We start from the raw sequence: 6,433 nt of genomic DNA, 5'->3' as shown, positions 1-6,433 counted from the left end.
CCGGAGCAGCCGGGCAGGGGCATCGCCCGCGGCGCCCGCCGCCGCCGCCGCCCCTCCTGCGGCCGCTGCGGGGGCCGCCGCCTGGCTTCGGACACCGGCCCGCCACCCGCCAGGAGGGGAGGGGGGAGGCGGGGAGGGTGACGGCGCGGGGCGGGCAGTGGACCCCGCCTCCCTCGGCACAGCCGGTGGAAGGGAAAAGGGGTTCTCGCGCTCCGCCTCGGTGCGCGCCCTGACGGATGCACAGAGCGTGGAGATGGAGCGTGAGTGTGAGGTGTCTGGACAGGTGCGAATATGGGAATAGCGACCCGGTAGCGGGAGTGTTCTGACTTCTCCGGATTCCTCCGGGATGTAGGACTCTGGCGGCCCACCGGCACTTGTAGAGACTACATTTCCCGAAGTGCTCCGCGGCAGCGAGAGCCTCTGCGCATGCGTGCCGCGCCGCGTTGGCCGGCGCAGAATGGGCTGGGGAGGGAGGGCTGCAGCGCCGCGCGAAAGGCGAGCCCGGGCGGCCCGGGGGCGGGGCCTGGAGGCGGGGCCGACCCAGGACCGGGGCGGGGCCGGGGAAGGAGGGGCGAGGGCGGGCAGTCTCCCGGAGCTGATGTGTTCTGTGTGCGCCGCTGACGCGCTGGCTTGCACTCTGCAGCGCGGGAATAAAGTTTGCGGATTTGGTGCCTAGCCCTGATGCCTGGGTTGCAGGCCCTGCTGCTGTGGCGCCCCAGAAGTCATCGGACTGAAGGAGAAGACCCGTTGAACTGGCTCTTCTCAGGGTAACGCATTCTCCCCACTCCTTTCCCAGCCATACTCTGGAATATCTGCCATTCTAGGCTTCTCATACACGTGGAGATGCTTAGGTCCGCGGAGCAGGCCTCTGGGCTGTCGGTGTTTGGGAGATTCCCTAGAAATGAACATTCTCCTTCCCCTTTTTCCGCCGGACCACTACGGAAAAGAGCCCCAGCCTGCCGCAGGCCTTCTCCGAACTTCCGTTAGCCAAAAGGTGTTTCCCCGCCCCTCCTGCCCCAGCTGGTGGTCCATCGTGCTCCTTTAGGATGGCTGTCTTTGTTTACTGTTGCAGAAATTGAGCCACTTCATGTTTACACAACAGAGTCGAGAGAAATAAGCTGCTATCTATGGATTTTTTGAGTTCAGATCATTCAGTCCCTAATGGATTTTTTTTTTCCTGGTTGAATCTGAGTTGTTCTCTGGATATGTTTGGTATGTAAAAATACTACTCCCCATTGAAGTGGATAGTACAATTCTTAGGATGCTAATTTAGGAGTCTGTAAATCAGAGTACTTCGGACTTTGTACAGTTTGGTGTGTTAATTTTTAGGGGTTGGAGGTTGGGATAGGGTGGGGAAGTAAAGATTTTGATATCACTGAATAGTGTTGTTGACCTAAAAGGAAGAGGCTGAAGCACAAAATATAATTTAAAGAGTTTACTTGGGCCAAAATGAGGCTAGCTGTCCGGGACACACTTCCTAGTTGCCTTGATGGATGCTCCTTCAGCCTTAGTTACAAGCAGGTTTTTAAAGGCGAGGGTGACAAGGAGTAGGTTGATACCAGGTTGTTGGTCACAGTTCAAAACGTATAGTCAGTCACCCTAAGCAATATTATCTTTTTGGCTTACAGAGATAATATTGCTTGGGGTGATGGGCTATACATTGTTGAACTATAGGATATGAGTTATGGTGTTCAGCATGTGGCATTTTATGGCCACTAGTCAGTCTAGAATCTACATACCAGGTGATTTCAGGAGATAATTATTTAGCTCAAGGGAGAGTGAGGTGTGACTGTTTCATTCCAGTACTTCTCTGGGCTTGCATTATTAAGATAAAAAGTTGTTCTTATATTTTCACAGTGGTCCCCTTTGAGTGCTACTCTAAGCACTGAAGATACTAACAATGAACAAAACAGTTAAAAATCTCTCCATTTTTGAAGAGACAAAAAGTCAAGTGTACAATATTTCCGAAAGCGGAAAGCCTATGGAGAATAAAAAAGGAAAGACAAGTGAAGAGAGCAGGTCAGTGTAGGGAGCTACAGCTTTCCAATAGCTGGTCAGGGAATGCCCCCCTGAGAAGGTAACTTTTTGAGTAAAAAGCTGAAGAACCTGAGAGAGCTTATCTGGCTATTTTGGGGGAAGAAAGTGCAAGGGCCCTGGGAAATTTTGCTTGGTTGTATTTGAAGAGCAGATAGGAGGCCAGTCAGCCAGACCCAGAGTGATTGTAGGGGAAGAATGATAGGAGATAAGGTCAAACAGGAAAGGGCAGGGGATAGACTGGGTAGGATCTTGGCTGTTTTGAACATTTGGGCTTTAACTCTGAGGGGTGTGGGAAGTTATTGGAGAACTGTAAGGGCTACAACGTGATCTGAATTATATTTTTAAAAAATTATACGTAATATAAAATTTGCTTATTAAGCATCTTTGTGTTCAGTTGAGTGACATTAATGATACAGTGTTGTGCCGTCATCACCCTGCCATGTGTATGACTAGTCGAAACCATAGTTGTGGGTGGTGAAGGAATTCACCAAAACAGTTGTGAATTTAGAAAGGCAGATTTATAAGGCCCCTCCCCCCAAATTGTGTATTTACTCTTACATGTTAAAAACTTCAGTCACCTTCACACGACTCTCGTTTGATACAATACACCTATCGAGACACTTTTTCCACTGCTCAAAACAGTCTTTGAACTTGTCAGTTTTGATGCCTTTTATTGCATCTACTGTTTTTTGTTTCACATCTTTCACATCAGCAAAACATTTCCCTTTGAGAACTTTTTTCATGGAGGAAACATAAAAGAGTTGCTTGGGGTGAGATTGGGTGAGTGGGGAGAATGAGACATGGGGATCATGTTGTTTTTGGTAAAAAATTGCTGAACACTTAATGTGGTGTGGGCAGGTGCATTGTCGTGGTGAAGAACCTGTCACCATTTTGCCACAACTCGGGACATTTCTTCCACAAATCATGATGCATCCTTCTCAAAACTTCCAGATAAAAACTGTGGTTGACCATTTGATCTGGAAGAACAAATTCTGAGTGCACTGCAAGGGGTCTGCCCTTCCCCCCCAAAAAAAAAGAAAAAGAAAAAAAAATGTGTGTGTGTATAAAATTCTGGAGTGTGTGTGTGTGTGTGTGTGTGTGTGTATGTATAAAATTCTGGGTTTTTTGGGTCCCCCTTCGTATTTAAGAGAAGATGTGCTATGAAGATAAAAGCAGGCAAAACAGGAGAGAGAGGCTGTTTGTTGTCTGCAAAGAGTCTGAGGTTGGGAGGAATTTTTATACGCCTGTGCTGGGGGTTGGGCACCAGGGAGATATGCTTATGTGACAGGAAGGTTTGTAAGAGGGAAGTTATTTGTATGTGGGTTGTGCAGAATGTCTGATAGATTGTGGTGGTATGTTTTTTTAAAAATAGGGTTAATTAACAGCAATAGTTAACTGCTTTTCTGTTTCCTATGGGCTAAAGATAATTTACTACAATGATTTACAGCTGGTCAGCAAGCTTTTTCAACTCTTGCTGTGGTAAGTTTCTTTGTAACATTTTGTAAAATTTTATCCTAAGGTCCTTTTCCTCAGTGTAATTTAGCCAATTGTTGCTGACCTAATTTGGCCTCATATTTCTCCACAACCCCTGTCTGTTACCAAACATTTTCATCACCCCAAACATAAACTCTAACCACTTAGAATAACTTCCCATTGCCTCTTCCGCTTAGCCCTTAGTAACCTCAAATTCTTTCTCCATGAATTTGTCTAATCTAGATATTTCATATACGTGGAGTAATGTAATATTTATCTTTTTGATCTGGTAATTGTCACTCTACATGATAAAAAAACAGTTTTACTGAGATACAATTAACATATCATACATCATCCATTTAAAGTGTACAATCCAGTGGTTTTTAGTTTGTTTACAGAATTACGCAACTGTCATCATTATCAATTTTATCATCATCCAAAAAAGAAACTTCATAACCATTAGTACTCATTTCTTGTCTTTTCCCCCAGGCAATCACTTATCTACTTTCTATCTCTATATTTATTTATCAAACACTAGAAGTTATTCTGTCTAGCTGTTTTTTTTTTTTTTTTAAATCTGTTAACTGATCTCTCTTTATTACCAAACCCTATACATCTCAGACTCCTGGTAACTTCCATTCTGACTACTTCAATGAGATCAATTTTTTTAGCCCTCACATATGAGAGAGAATGTGTGATATGTCTTTCTGTGTCTGACTTATTTCACTTAACACAAAATCCTCCATTTCCATCCACATTGTTGCAAATGGTAGCATTTCATTATTTTTTTGGCTAAATAATATTCCATTTTATTTATATATCACATTTTATGCATCCATTCGTCTGTTAGTGGACACTTAGGTTGATTCTATATATTGATTACTGTTAAATAGTGCTGTACTAAACATAGGAGTGCAGATATATCTTTGTCATACTGATTTCGTTTCCCTTGGATATATACTCCATAGTGGATTTGCTGATTTATGGTCATTCTATTTTTAATATTTTGAGGAACCTTCCTCCATACTGTTTCCCATAATGGCTATACTAATGCATATTCCCATCAACAATGTAAAAGGGCTTCCTTTTTCTCCACATCCTTGCAGATGCTTGTCTGTCATTTTTTATCTTTTTTATAATAGCCATTTTAACAGGTGTGAAGTGATATCTCATTGTGGTTTTGATTTGCCTTTCCCTGATGATTATTGTTATTGAGCATTTTTTCATATAATTTTTGGCCATTGTATGTCTTCTCTTGAGAAATATCTATTCAGATCTTTTGCCCATTTTTAAATGGAGCCATTTGTTTTCTTGCTATTGTTTGACTTCCTTATAAATTTTGAAAATTAACCTCTTATCATATATATAATTTACAAATATTTTTTCTCATTCTGTTTGTTTTTGTTTCACTCTGATAATTGTTTCCTTTGCTGTGCAGAAGCTTTTTAGTTTCATGTAATGCCATTTGTCTGTTTTTGCTTTTGAGGTCATACCAAAAAATTATTATTCAGACCAAAGTTATGGAGCATTTCCTCTTGCACTGAACTATTTATTCCATTTTGAGTTTATTGTTGTATATGGTGAGAGATAAGTATTTAATTTCATTCTTCTGCATATGGATATATCCTGTTTTCCCAACTCCATTTGTTAAAGAATAAATGTCACTTTTGTTGCATGGATTTATTGGCTCTCTATTCTGTTCCATTGTCAATGTGTCTCTTTTTATGCTAGTACCATGCTGTTTTCGTTACTAGAGTTTAGTGCATTTTGAAGTTAGGTAGTATGGTGCCTTGCGCTTAGTTCCTTTAGCTTAAGATTGCTTTGGCTATTTGGGGTTTTTTTGTGAGCATAATGTTTTGAAGGTTTATCCATGTTAACCCTAACCCTAACCCTAACCCTAACCCTAACTTTTTATTCAGCCTTTTATCTGCTGATGGACACTTGTGTTGTTTCTACCTTTTGACTATTGTGAATAATACTGTTATGAATGTTGACATGCAAGTATCCGTTTGAGTTCTTGTTTTCAATTCTGTTGAAATACCTAGGGGTGGACTTGCTGGATCATATGGTAAGCTTTTTGTTTAGCTTTTTGAGGAACAGCCAAACTTTTTTTTCCATAGTGGCAGTGTATAAATATTCCATTTTCTTTACATCCTTGTCACAATTTTTCTTTTTTTTTTTTTTGACTGTAGCCATCCTAGTAGGTGGTATGAAGTGGTATCCTATTGTTGTTTTGACTTGCACTTTGTTAATGATTAATGATGTTGAGCATCTTTTCATGTGCCTATTGGCCATTGAATATTTTCTTCGGAGAAATGTCTTTTCAGTCCTTTGCCCATTTTTAAATACTGTTTTTGGCTGTTGAGTTGTAGGAGATCTTTATATATCCTCAGTATGAAACCTTTATCAAATATGTGATTTGCAGATAATTTTTCCCACTTTTGTGTTTTCTTTCCGCTTTTAAAAAATAATTTTCTTTGATTAACAAAAGTTTTCAATTTTGACAAAGTTCTATTTGTCTATTTTTTTTTTCTTTTGTTGCCAGTGCTTTTGGTGTCAGATCTAAGAATTTGTTCCCAAATTCAAACTCATGAAGATTTTCCTTTTTATTTTCTTTTAGTAGTTTTAAATTTTATATTTGAGTCATTGGTATATTTTGGGTTGATTTTTTTCTTTTTTTGTGTGGTATGAAGTAGGAGTCTAACTTTAGTCTTTTGCGTGTAGATATCCAGTTGTCCTAGCAACATCTGTTAATGAGTCCATTCTTTTCCTACTGAATGGACTTGGCACCCTTGTCAAAAATCATTTGGTCAAAAATGTATGGATTTATTTCTGGAATCTCGATTCCATTTCCTTTATTTATATGTCTGTCCTTATGCCAGCACCACACTATTTGATTACCTCAGCTTTTTTTTTTTTTTTT

Source organism: Carlito syrichta, unplaced genomic scaffold, assembly GCF_000164805.1.
Source record: "Carlito syrichta isolate Samal-C Ts95f unplaced genomic scaffold, Tarsius_syrichta-2.0.1 Scaffold249669, whole genome shotgun sequence".
NCBI classification, from domain to species: Eukaryota; Metazoa; Chordata; class Mammalia; order Primates; family Tarsiidae; genus Carlito; species Carlito syrichta.
The sequence above is the reverse complement of the archived record's forward strand: the minus strand, read 5'-3'. Positions refer to the sequence as shown.